This window comes from Ambystoma mexicanum, chromosome 5p (genome assembly GCF_040938575.1).
Source record: "Ambystoma mexicanum isolate Mex_15411 chromosome 5p, UKY_AmexF1_1, whole genome shotgun sequence".
Lineage (NCBI taxonomy): Eukaryota > Metazoa > Chordata > Amphibia > Caudata > Ambystomatidae > Ambystoma > Ambystoma mexicanum.
The window spans coordinates 488,095,783-488,110,690 of NC_090930.1; positions in this window are offsets into that span (position 1 = coordinate 488,095,783).

Consider the following 14,908-nt stretch of genomic DNA (forward strand, 5'->3'; position numbering starts at 1 on the left):
AGCCTTGCTATTCACCACCCACAGGCACTGCCCTTATATACCAACTTCAGCCTCCTCTCGTCTAAGGATTTCACAGACACACTCACGTGCCTTAAACCTACCATTTACATTGATAACTTCCTCCCGGGCCTCCCTCATAAAACAACTCAATGGTCCAGCACTAAACACACTCCTTGGTATTGCGAAGGCCTCCTTCAGCAAAGGTGCAGCCCCAGAAGCGATCAATCCAGGTCTCATATGATCCTTTCTCAAAAAACCCTGGATTGTCACACAGGATGCAGCCAACTGCATACCAACCTTGAACCTTCTGTTCATCAGGAATCTTTTCGAGAATGTAGATGCGATCCAACTACTTGCCAAAATCCTCCATGAATACCGGTCCTGCTTATACCTCAAATGCAGAAGTTACACAACAGCCATCCAAATGGCAGAGCATCCACGGTTAGTCACTGACACAGAGGATTGTTGCCTCCTAGTTCTCTCTGGGCTGCCTTTAACACAGTCGACCAGATAACACTCCTCTCCCCCCTTGCAGAGAGGATGGACTTCTCCGGAACTGTACTAAAATGGGAAACATCATGTCTATGTGGCAGACACCAGGCATTACAGATGGGCTAATTCAGATGTAACTGACTCCCAGTCATGTGTGGCTTCTCCCAAGGTCCCATCCTCTCCCCAGTCATCTTTCATCTGAACATGGAAACCTCCTAAATGACCCCAATATAGCACTACATCAGTACGCTGATGACACTCAGCTATGCATTAAGGTCTTTGGCAACCAGAACATTGCTAGTGTCTGAAAATGCCTGGCTACCATCCAAACATGGATCACTAATGTGTACCTCAACCTGAACCCCATCAAGACTAAACTTGTCCCCATTATTCCTTACCAAACAACAACTCATGCAACAATGCCTGGATAACATGTACTGGGAGGATTCACAACAGCTAAGTCCTTGGGCTTTATTGTTGACAGTAGCATTTCCTCCTAAAAAAGTGCAAACTGTGTAGCTAGAGATCTCCACACTCTGCAACATCAAAACCTTTATCCTACTGTATGACTTCCGGATTGGTAAAACAAGCCCTCCTGATCTCACACATCGCCTGGGATAAGCCCATCTTACTGGGCTTCAATCCACCACCTTGCCCCCATTAAGGCAACACACAATACTGCAGCCCACCTCATTACAGGCACCCGTAATTCAACCATATCTCTCCTACATTGTGGAAGCTTCACTGTTTCCTCCTCAACATCAAGATCATAATGAAAACTGCATGTATCACCTACAAAGCAGTCTTAAACAGAACGCTAACATATTTACCACAGGTCTTGTACCTTTTGTAACAAAACTATTAAAAGATTGGAGTCGTAGATAATCCATGAAGGGAAGACTTGCAAGCTGCCCTTCTCCTGGAATGCCCTGACCATATGGAACTTCATTCTAGCAGAAGCTCGAAAGTCCCCCACCATCCTTCTGTTACGCAAAAGAGCAACAGCATCGTGCTACTGTATAAAATTCGATGCTCAATGATGGAAGACTCCTGTTGTAAACCACTCCATTTCTCTCGAGCTAGCTTTAGGCTATAAGCAATAAACGACTAAATGCTGAATAAATAAATAAACCTTCATCACCAAGTAATTGCCTTGGACATTCAGAAGGGGCTGGTCTGAGCCAACAAGCCCCTCATTGGATTTTGTTTCTAAGCTTTGGTTTTCATTCATCATGACCTGGTTTGTCTATGAAAGTGGGCTTTGAGGGTAGAGGTTAGGTTACTGCAAGAAAGTATAAGGAAATATATTTTTTGAGTCTATATTATAGTTTTTGTTGTTGTTGATAAAGATGGTACTGGTGTGTGTCAAAGGAAAGGAGCCAGAGATTGATATATTCGATAGTGTCACTCTATGGCTTGTGGCATGTACTACTGGTGTTGCCATCAAGGTGACCTCAAGAGAGTTACATACAATCTTCAATATTGTTGTTATTTATGACATGTTGATGGCCTCATTTGGAAGATATTTCTGATTTCCAAAAAGTGGTCCTAGCATCATTTACTCTGAAGACAATGATGTCTCAAAAATGTCCATAGGCATAGTACAGATATACTATCACAGCACTAACTCGTGTTATATGTTCAGATCTTCATTTCTTTCAATTATTCATTTGTATTACTTGTTTAAGGTACAACGTTTAGTTATGGAAGCTGTAATCCAGTTAGGTTAATCATTGTCATCCAAACGCAATTATTCAAGTGGCATTGCATTTCACTTGTGTTTGTTGTGTCATCTCCAACAAAAGGAGTCTTTAGTTCAAATCTTAAAATCAATTGCAAAATGATGTGCAACAACAACTTGAAGAGCGCCTCAAAAAGAGAAGTGCAAAAAAATGAACAAATGTCATGCAATCTGTCATATTACAAGAAGTGCAGACACCAAGGTCATCTGTATAGACTATATGCCAGATTAAAAACAAAGAACTAGGATAATATGAATATGCTGCTGAGAGAAAAGTGAGTACGAAGGAACTCTCTGTACTATATCCTACAGTACCAGTAGGCAATTGCAAAACAAATTCCTGATTCTTTTGCAACTAAAGATGTAGGTAGAAGAGACATGATACTGGTCAGTTTATTGAAGATAGCCAATGGAAACTGATGTTGAGTGAATGCATGACTCCAAAAGATGCTCATGAATATGACATAGTATTTCTCAAAGAAGGCTATGCGAACAATATGCACAATGCCTTGCGTAGTGCAGAATAATCTCTTGTATGACCACTGAATCTACAGAATGTGCAGATCAGGTATACTACATTAGCTGTTTATTAGAGGACCTTTTGGAAGGTAAAACTGTGACAATGGCAGATGCTTGGTGAGACCACCAGGAAATGAGGGGGAATCCCAAGGTTGCCCAAAGGGTGTTAAAGAGGAAGCCATGATTCAAGAGAATCCCTGAAAACACTCAAGAAACGTCCATGTGTAGACTTCCTTAATAGGGTAGAGAAATAACAAACCAAATGTACCAAGAGCTGTGGTATTCAAGGTGTGCTTTCAAACATGAAGGCATGTACAACCATACCTAGCACTGAACATGATGTGGGATTGCATGGCATGCTCAAATCTTTGTTGCACGCAATATGATCTGTTAGATGTGGAGAATCTCCACAGTGCAACCAATAATTGGGTATTTCTTTACATTAAACTTTCACATTTACTCAAGGTTGATGGCACACTATTTGCAGAAATCAGTGTTTTGAAACAATACGGTCTGTTTTGCCTCTAGAGGTAACTCCTCTATTTTACCTAATAAATGTCAGTATTACCATTCAGTAATTCTGCCAGAGGTAATACTGCCAAACGTGCAGTAAATTTTAATACTTATGTAATTATAGCGTCCCATTACCAAACGCAATCAGAGGCTACTGGGAAATGCCATTTCTCTCTGTGCTTCTACCAATGCCTCATTTGGACGCTTAGTCTGTGTTGGTGTCCATCCGGAGCCCTACACGACCTACAACAACAGAGGGTTGATAAGAATGTTCTCAGTGAGAAGCTACTACGTTGCCTTTGACTCCACAGTGACCCTTCTCCTCCCAAGCAGACCTTTTGTACTATCCCACACTACTGTTCGGTTCCCTTACTCTGGCCTAAACAGGATGCGGTATTCCTGCCAAATGAAACTAACCATTATTTATAGAGTGAGAAACATGAAGTAACACAGCTGCCTGGATGCAGATGCACGCCCGTGTTTGATCGTCTTCCAGGGCCCATCCTGGAATGGGAAGATCTGAGGCTTGCAGTTGCACAGGTGCAGGGCATTCCTGGAGTACGCCCAGGCACATCAGGATATGATGAGTTAGATGATCATGAAACCATATTCCAAAACATATTTCACTCTGGAAATCATACCATAGCATCTTTGTTTCAAGTCCTATTCTAGATAGATCACGTATCATAATGTATTTCTTGGGCCCATGTTGGCAATGGTGAAATATGCCCCCTGTTTTGCCACTCCGCCTGATTATGGGTTTGGAAACCTGTAGGGCATACATCTCCAACTTGCATGTAGGGCTGTCACCTCCATTCACAATGCTGGTAATGTCGGGGATGGGATTACTGCCACTCCCCAAGGACGTTTTAAGGGATTCAGATTGTGGAGGAACTAGATCCCAAACGAAGGCAGTGAATTCCCATTACCCCTGGTGGTACCTTTGGTAGTATTAGCACTGCTAATAGTAGCCAACTCATAATGAGGTCCTAACAGGCAACAAAACAGAATGATCCAACTACCCTTACACACTATTGGATGTAATGGAGCAAACATAGTTTGCGTATTAAGGATGTAATCAGAAACGCCATAATTTTATCAGCTTGCCTGCAGGGCTTGAAGTAATATGTGACTCATGGAGTCAGACATCCGGCCGGGTTTTAAATTCAACCCATGGCCTGGGGAAGATTCCCCCTTTCTTTCCTGACCACCAGCAGATTCACACTCCTCTTGTGACAGGTGCTGCTGTCACTGTCCAGCAGGGATGAACCTTCAGAGGCCTGGAGGGCTTGAAACACTCAAAGGACCCGCATGTCCTCCACTGTCACTAACACTAATCACTACAAAGTGCTGCAACAGAGAAACCTTTGGTTTTTGTTAAAACCTGCCCCCCAGCTTTCTAAGAAAGGACGTTTCAATACTTTTTGTTTTCTTTTATGGGCATTGCAGAGCTAATGTTTCAGTTTTGAGGGGACGGCGGCATCAAATAGCAAACATGGGGTCTTTGGTTTAAATGTTTTCTTTCTTTTTCCTTTTTTCCTTTTTTTCTTCTTCTCTCCGTTTCATACACCTCTTTTCTTTCTCTTACATTTGATATTTGGACTTAGTTTATGATGAACTGTTTAATGTGTTTTGCTTTGGTTGACTATGCTTGTGGTTAATAGATAAGGAAATATTTTGTTCTTATTTGTTGTTGTGAAAATAAAAATGTTGCCCCAAAAACAATGGGGGCAGAGTGTTTTTTCTGTGATGGAAAGATCACTGTACCAGGCAGAGAACAACTATAGCTTTCTTGGAAGACCAACTCTCAATTGCTGGTAGATGCCTACCTCTGCAGCAGTCACTTGCACAACCCGAGCTATCATAGAAGCACTGTTTTTTATAGTTGATTATTACTTTAGTAAATGTTTTGACTACCGAGCAATTGCCTATTTGGTAGACGTTTTTAAAATACCTCTGTCCCAAAAATCCCAAATCAGGAAAAAACACAGGCCAGCGTTTGTTAGCAATTCCTTTAGTTACACCATGCACATCTGGTTTCCTTGGCTACTTGGGGTTGTTAGATATAACCAGACACTCCTTAGGGCCGCCTCTGAATATTGTTTTCCTGCTTGTGAGGGAACTTGCTGGATTATGGGCCATAGACACATATGACAACCCCGTCCTTAAAATATCGCGCAAAGATGCACCATGGTTTGATAAGGACTGCCCAAAGGCAAAACGTGAACTCTTCTGGGTGGTAAAATGTAAGGAAAAAACTTTGATGGGGAAATTACGTAAGCTAAAATCCAGTTATAAAAATATGTTAAAAACTAAGAAACAACCCTTCATTGAATCCCAATGGGATTGATTAGACAGGATGGTCAAAGAGAATCATTTCAAGGGGGTTTGGGCCCTTGTGTGCCGCGGCTTTGGAACAAACAAAGGAAAAGATGGTGACCAGATTTCTCTAAAGTCCTGGGCCGTACATTACAAACAGATTCTGTTTAAATACTCTGCAGCTGTGCCACAATCTATATGGAAGAATCAATTCTTTTGCGGCACAGTTGTGTTTAGCATAGAGAAGGTGCGGAAGGCAATTGATGCTTTGAAAGAGGGCAAAGCTCCTATAGCTGACGGTATTTGTCGGAGGCCTAGAAATGGCTGCTTGATTGGTAGGCTCCCATTTTACTGAGAGTTTTTAATGTGATTGATCAAATACATGTATTTCCAGTATCTTGGGCCAAGAGTGTAATTATTCCTATGTTTAAAAAAGCCTCACATCACGACCCCCATTGTTATCGCCCAATATCCCTTCTGGACAAGGCTTGTAATCTATTTGCAAGGTGCCTCGCGCTAAGACTGGAAGAATGGACAAGGTTAAATAATATACTGCCTTAATATATTGTCTTGTAACCACACAATCGATCATTGCTTTGTCTTAAACACAATTTTAGAGAACTTTGTGGGAATTAGATAGAGAAAGTTCTTTGCTGCCTTTCTGGACCTGGCAAAGGCCTTTGACTCACTTGATTGATCCTCCCTTTGGAATAAATTGTACAAACTTGGTGTCCCAAGAGATCTTTTGCCATTCATTATATGCCTGTACCAAAACATTGGCATTTGTACTGTAGGGTAACCTTCCAACAACCAGACAGATAAATAACAACCCGCTATGGAAAAAGACTAGGTGCATCCTTTTGTGAGAAGAACAAGAGCTTTAATTTGTATACAAAGAGGAAATGTTGACAGGGTATTATAAGTCCACTGACGCAGAGCTCTTTCTCTTCTTCAAAGCAAACAGCATATTATAACTGTGAACATCATCATCTGTGATGCACATAATATACCGTGTTCATCCCCCATCCTCATTTGCTGCCGCCTATTTTACATGCTACTAATCACATACAGACCCCCAGTTTAGTGGCAGCACCATATTCGGCTCCAACTCCTTCACACGTGGGATTCATCTATTCACCTTGAGTTGTTGATGGGTCATTGGTTAAGTTATTGAGAACACTGCCCTGCCCTGAGGCCTAATCACCTGCCGTGCACCTGGTCGTCAGCATGAGCACAGTGGATAACTTTGAGGTCAGTGTGGTCCTTGCGGATAAAGCAACTCTTTTCTCCTCCCAGACACACAGGCGCCGCCACCATGCCTCCCCGTCGCAAAATAATAAGAGTTGGCATCACCCTTTGCTCTCCCTGGTACAAATCATGGGCTTCCTTGTCCTCTGTTACCCCCTCATCAGCTACGGCTCCCGAAGGGTAGGCCTGAGTTTCCTGCAGGTCCCTCTAATCAGTCTAAATTGTGAAGGATTTAGGAGTTTTGCTCATGGGAATCTGGTAGTTCAAATGGGATGTGCATTACCCTGAGAGGCGCGCATGTCCTAAATTGCAACTAGTGTTTTGGCAACTCGAGATCTCTGCCGTAGCTCCTATGGGTTTGCCCTTCACAACTGCCCACAGGCCTTACTCGTGTTGGGCGGATCACAATCCTTTCTAATTTTTCAAAGCTCTAATAGGATACATTTGTGTGGGTGTGGGTGTGGGTGTGTGTGTTCACTACCGCGCCTGGGTTGTGGGTAAAATATTCAAGGATTCAGGCCTACCTTCAAATATGGTGTCACTTTTATGTTTCTTGTCACTGAACAGAGATTCATGCCATGTGTGTTTGTGCAGATGCAGTGTGTTCGCCTAGCACTCTATAAAGCCTGAGACTTATGTGAACTCCTACAGTGGGTATTCCCTAGGCCATTCACCTATGCCCACAAAACTCCTCCCTCCCCCCTGTACCCATCCATGTGAATTTCATGTATATTAATATATTTTCTGCAATCTAAATCGTTTGGGAGGGGCTGGGATTTGAACATGCATCCCAACATTCACCCATTTAGTTAATCATACATTAACTAACCCCTCCTTCCTCTCTTCTCCTATCTGCTTCATCATTAGGGACCCACACCCTGCATACATGACATAGGCTTCCCCCATCTCAGGCATATTTCTCCGGAGTACATTTGAGGCAAATACAACCTCTCTCACCCGCTAAATCGACCCCGCGCTCTGTATAATTCTCTGGGTCTGGTGGGGACGAAGTCAGGGTCCCTGGGGGATATGTAGGTCTTTCAATTCTGACAATACATGGCTTATTTGGGTCTTCTGTCTGAACCTGCCTATTCTTTGTAGCCAGGGGAGCCATTCCTGCCCCAATATTAACCATCATCATTTCACTGTTTGGTATAGTCTTGGCACAGCATCGAAGTATCATTTGACATGTGCAGAATACTGCCAAAGGAGTACCACAATCGGGACCAATATCTTCACCACTGCTCCAAGCCATGTTGGCGCCCACGAGGACAACGAGTCAAACCAATCTTCGGCCTGTACCTCTGCTTCACTTTCCATGTCTGTCCGCAACCTGTGCAGGGCCCCTATGATATGCGCCAGGGACCCGTTTTCTGAATCATTTGCGGTGACATAGATAAAGCAAGACAGTCCGATTTTTTACATACGCCCCACTGTATTCGCGTCAGAAGATCCAGAACATGCCGGTTGTGGAGTGTCATCAACCAGATCGCCCACAATTCACTCTTGATAGCATTCAGGCCTTGTTCAGCATCATTTGCCAGCTGGATGATCTCCAATCTCACAATCTGCAGCCATTTTGCTTTTGCTGCGGCCTGAACCACTGGCGTCAGAAGGGAGGCAAAGAAAGCCTCTGTCTGGGTGTACAGATGATATTTATCTGGAATTGTTTTGAGCAGCTTGGATGAATCTTCTGACAAATAATTTGATCTCATCTTCCGTATTTTCAGTGAGCACTTCTTCCTCTTCTCCCACGTGGTTGGGTCAGAACCTAGTTCTGTGGCTGCATACCAGGCTTGAATGCAATTATTAGATGACCTTCAGGTACCACAAGAAAAGCTGAGTGCAGTGTTGTTAATGTACAGATGCCTCGCCAAGATGGTGGGAGTTGCAGGTTTGCTTGTTGGCCGCACACCAAGTAGAGATCCGTAAGAGCTGCTGTTCCTTTTGCCAGGTCTGGAATTAACAGTATTTTGTTGCATTTGGTGTTAGGGCCAATGGGAACTGTCCCATGCCCTCGAAAACAAAACTCATATTCTTCAGCTGCTTGAACCTTCTCTGGAACTTCACGTATCTCAATCCATGTCAATTTCAAAGTATACGTGGCCATCGCTGTGAAACAGTTCTTATTAATATTCCATACTACTTCTTCTCCAAACGTTGATAACCCCCCTGCCATGCAGCTCACCACGCCTTTTCCTATTTGTTTGACACAAACAGCACTCCATCCAATTTAAGCATGGGTCGTGGCTTGCATCGAGGAGAACTATCTATTTTGGCACATTTTTCTTCATCCTTATCCATTATTACAACTTGTACCTTGTGCCCCTGGAACAGCCTGTGAAACCGACACAATGCCAGATGAACCAAACACTGGGCTTCCAAGGATGCCATTTCCTGGAGCACTAACATTTTGGGTGCCCCTGACATTGGGGGATGAGGGAGCAGACATAACAGCTCCTGTTATACCTCTGTTTCCCCACTGAGTGCATGCGGCAGTACCCATGCTATTAAATTCTGGATGGTACACATCAGACATTGTGTCAAAAACAACAACTTTGTACTGAGCATATTCATTTTCTTCATCTAGTCCCCTTTAAGCCGCAGCTTCAATTGCCATAATACTGTGTCTTGTATACGTGTTCTTTTGAAGTTCACTACAGTAGTCATACAATCATCAGTGGGTGTTGTAACATTTAAAAAATCCTTATTTCCACATCCCCTATACTACACCCCTAACCCCAATGTATATACTTCAACCATATAAACACATGTGTTAAATACAAAAGTATACCAAACAAAAACCCACAATCAAGGTAAAAAAGAACTTGAGTGTGCTGGAAAAGGGTGAAATGCACCATGTAATAACGATGGAAAAAGTCATTTTTGTTAGAATGTAAATAATAACTCAAAATAGCAGCGTATCACTATTACACCGCACAGATGCACACATATATTGGAACAATAACTCCATGATTATAGGTGAGAAAAACCTATGGTAACAATCAACAAACAGCCTTAGATTGTGTTCCCTTCTTTATATAGTTATTTACAAAATACATTTAGACAGTATACTTTTAGAATGAGGTGATGTATGGGGTGCCTTCCTGACATCGGAAAGATGTACCCAATACTGCTGTTCCTTCACTTTGACCATGAGTGGAGTGGCATACACTGCAAGATAAGGTCTGTTATAGCATAGCTCTCTCCACCTGAGGACAAAGGTTCTCACATAGACCGTGTCCCCCGGATATAGCTGCAGTGGTGGCGAGCTAGAAGAATCTGGAGCAGAGCAGTTCTCTTCTTCCGCTCGTCGTGGCACAATCTGTCGAGAAAGGCATTTTATACATTTTGTTAATTCAGTCAAGTATGATTTAAATTCATCTCCTAGAATTAACTCAGCCCTGTGACCATCAGAAGCACTGCACACAGGTGACATCAACATGTTCATACATCTACCCACCACTAACTATCTCATGAGGGGAGAGGTGATGGTCCTTACAAGGCTGCATCCTCAAACTGAAAAGGGCCAAAGGCAGGCAATAGACCCAGTTTTTCTTAAGTGTAAAACATACACTGTTGGCCTGGGTATGTTAAATGGAGCACATTTTATGTTTAACCCATAAAAGAGCCGCAATTTATTTAAACAGCTCATTAAAGAAGTGGGTGCCATTGTCACTTTTAAGAGTCTCACACATTCCCCATCGCGGAAACACTTCTCTAACCAAAGACTGAGCTGCCATTTTGGCATCAGGATGTGCACATGGACCAGTCACAATCCAACGGGAGAAGGATCAAACCACTACAATAAGCTATGGAAAGCTATTGCATCACTCTCCCATGTCAGCAAAATCAATGTGGAGGTCTCGAAATGAACCAATAGGGCCGTGCATTGTGCCTCTCTGCGTCCTCAGGGTGTGACTGGCAGATTGTACAATTCAATATAAACATATTTAAAAGTTCCTGTATGTTCGGCATGTATCAGTCCTCCTGTATATCAGCAGCGATATGCTTAGACACATGCGAGGGGTAGTACAACTCATTAAATGCTACTAAAACCAATTTGTGGGGGATCACCACTTTCCATGTATTAACCTGTCTCCAAACTAGATGTGTAGGAGATTGTGCACACCCCCCTCCTCTGCCACAGTAACATCTCACTCTGAGGTGCTTGGGCCTGCAATTCTATAACTTCTGTAATGGGCAACGCAGTACATGTAACCGTACTAACAAGTGCTGGGTGTTCAGGGATGTCTGGCACCGGTAAATACACACCCATTTTCGCAGCCCTGTCTGCTGCTTTGTTACCAAGAGAAACACATTCCCCCCCATTTCTATGCGTGGCACACTTGACGGTTGCGACAAGCGTTGGATGCGAGAGAGCCTGAATCAATTTGTCTCAGAGGGCTGAATGCTGTACTGGAGATCCATCGGCTCTTCTGAGTGCCGGGTGCTTGTCACATATGCATAGTCTGAATAAATTGTTACTCGACATCCCTGCACTGCCTCTAGTGCCTGATTGGGCCTGATTACGAATTGGGCGGTATCCCAGCAGGGACACCACACAACTTTATTAGCGTTAGCACCCACCCCACCCGATCACACGTTGGGCGCTAACTATTACTCCCCATTCACGATTGGGTCCATTAGACCCAATGGGGAATTTTCAGCACAATTACAGCGCGGTACTACCACAAGTGGTAATTTCACAGAAAATTGGCATTTTTCCAGCATGTTTACCCCCAGCTCAGAGCTGGTAATCACCCACTACTAATGGCCCACCCTTCGCCTTACTCACAACCTCCCACACTCCTCTCATTCACATCCTCACACCATCCACAAATCTCCTCTCACACAACAAAATCAGGCTCTCCCTCGGCCTCTCCTCATCACATTAAAGCAAACAAAAATAAAATCTCAATAAAGACTACTTGTTCATTCCAACACCCCCTATATATCGGTTGAGGAGGTCCCACGTCCACAAGGGGCCTCTACGACAACTACTTCTCGTCCTCATACCCTTCTTATGCTGGCCAGAGAGATCCCAGGCCCACTAAATATGCAGAGCCTCTATCCGTACTTTTTTTTCTTTGTTACACAGCACTGTCTTCTTCTCTAATAAAATAGGAAAGGGGCCGATACACCACAATCCTCTATATTTTAATCAAACCAGCATATATACAATGTAACTTGGCCTTCCACACAATTCCACTCATTCCTTGCTCACTGCACTCACACCATTCTTCACGCCCTCAAACACTCACACTAGCCTGCATGTTTTTCTCTGTAAAAGGTGCACTTACATCTTCGTGCTCTCCCGAAATCCTCTGTCCTGGGGTCCCATTAACAGCCTGGACAATTTGTGGACAGCGCCCAGAACAGACAGAAATTCTGATAATATGGCAGCTGTAAACCTCTCCATGGTACGCACAAGGGGACTAGTCATTGCAGGTTGTCATGACCCCTCCGAAAGTGCAATCAGAAATCCTCCGTCCTCGCGGGGGAGTCTGGGATCACATTGGGTCACCAATTTTGTAGGGTACCCTTCCAACAACTAGACCAATAAATAACAACCCGCTAGGGAAAAAGGCTATGTGCAGGTGAGAAGGTCAAGAGCTTTATTTATATACAAAAAGGAAATGGAGAAAGGGTATTATAAGTCCACTGCCTCAGAGTTCTCTCTCTTCTTCAAAGCAAACAACACATTATAACTGTGAAAATCGTCATCAGTGACGCATACAATGTACAGTGTTCATCCCTCAGGCTCATTGGCTGCCACCTATTTACATGCTACTAATCACATATGGACCCCAGTTAATTTGCCACACCATCTTTGCCTCCAATTCCTCCGCATGTTGGTTTCGATCTCTTCACCTTGAGTTGCTGTTGAGTGACTGGTTAAATTACTGAGAGCGCTCCCTTGGCCTGAGGCCTAATCAAGTGATGTGCACCTGGTCATCAACATGAGCTCAATGGATAACTTTGAAGTCAGTCTGGTCCTTGTGAATAAAGCAACTCTTTTTTCACCCCAGACACCTTCACCCTTTAATCTCCCTGGCACAAATCATCATGGGCCTTGTTGTCCTCTGTTCCTCCCTCATCAGCTACTCCTCCTGAAGTGCAGGGCTGAGTTTCCTGCAGGTCTCACTAATCAATCTAAATTGTGAAGGATTTAGGAGTTTTGCTCATGGGCATCTGGTAGTTTAAATGGGATGTGCATTATCCTGGAGGGTGCTGGTATCCTAAATCTCAACAACTGGTGTTTTCTCAACTCGAGACCTCTGCCCTGGCTCCCATGTGTTTGTCCTTCACAACTGGCCACAGCCCTAACTCGTGTTGGGCCGTTCAGATTAATTTCTAATTTTGTAAAGCTCTAACAGGATACATTTATGTGTGTATATTCCCTACCTTGGTGGGGGTGGAATATTCGACCACGAGGACTCATTGTTCTGTTTCCAACACAGCATGTGACGACTCAGGCCTACCTTCGAATATGGTGTCACTTCTTTGTTTCTTGTCACTGAATAGCTATTCATGCTATGTGTGTGTTGTGCGCATGAAGTGTATTCGCCTTAGTTTACCTTAGATTTATGGGAAGTCCTACAGTGGATATGCCCTACGCCAATCACCTATACCCACAAGACTCCCCCATGCCCCTGTACCCGCTCATGTACATTTCCCACATATTACATTTGGCTCTAAAAAGTGAAATTATGTGTGGATGGTCAGCAATGTGACTGTAGAGGTTGTGGATACTTATAAATACTTGGGGTTGGTGTTTGCAAGTGAGGATGGCAGCTAACAAGTCACAATTGGGACTAGGGAGCCTGGCCCGCTTCTGCTATAAATATGGAGGATGCAGGTTAGATACATGCATTGAGGTCCTTCAGATTAAGGTGAATGCTGCAGTTCTATATGGCTGTGAAATGAGCAGGCATTTGGACCTTAAGGTTTTAAATCACATCCAATACAGCTTACTTGGCAAGGTTTCAGAGTTGGGTCCAAGCACTCTCAGGGAAGCCTTAAGAGAGAGCGGATTTGGGTGTGCCTTCTATTAGCATGCTTGCCCAGCGGAAATATTTACACTATGCAGCAAAAATCTTCAGTGGTAGCTCAATAAGCCTGAACAATAAAAATGTTTTATGGGAAATATTGTCCTGTTTCCCCTGGTAAAATACCCCTGGTTAAAAAATTGTATACATTTAAGTAACCAATGGGGTCTAGACTATAGGCAATTGTCTAATGGGTAATACATCTGTCAAATTTCAAATATCGGGCTTGCCACCTTCATTGAATGCTCAGATATCGTGTGAAGCTACTGTCATTGGAACATCTAATTGCTGCTCGGCAGGCACCGTTGGCTGAGAATGTACTTATGCAAATACGATCTGATGAATATCAGAGGATCATTTAATGGTGCAACTGAACGTATTGCCACTGAGGGCCCGGATGAGTTGGCTTGCAAAAACTAAATTGTGTGTTCGTGGTTCAGGGGATAATGAAAACCGGCTCCATGTTATGCTGATTTGTAAAAATGTGATCAATATTCGGGTAGCGTGGCTAAGGGATCATGTTATTAAGTATAATATTAGAACCACTGCAGAGTCAATGATGTTCCTTTTATGTACTAACGATATCAATGTTTTAGGGGATGTATGAAAATTTGTGAAAGCAGCATTTTTAAAGATTGGTATACAGATCTAACGATATATGGACATGTAAATGTCTATCTTGTGTTGCTCTTGGACGATCATGATTTTTAATATAAGTAATTTGAATGTTGTATTATTAATTCACTGTATTGTATTATATTGTTCATGGCACTGCCGAACAAAATATACATTCTCTCTCTCTATCTCCTGTTTTTCTGCTTGTGAGGGAACTTGCTGGATTTCTTATTTCTTATCCCACGTATTCCACTGATTGCATAACATTGCGTGTTCAGCAGCTTACACTCCAACAGCCACTTCAAGAAAATGTGTCACTCTTGCTGGAGGTGATTCAAGTTGAACTAGGATGTAGGGCTGTTTATGCTTTACACAAGATTCACCCTAAATTTTAGACAAATATATCCGA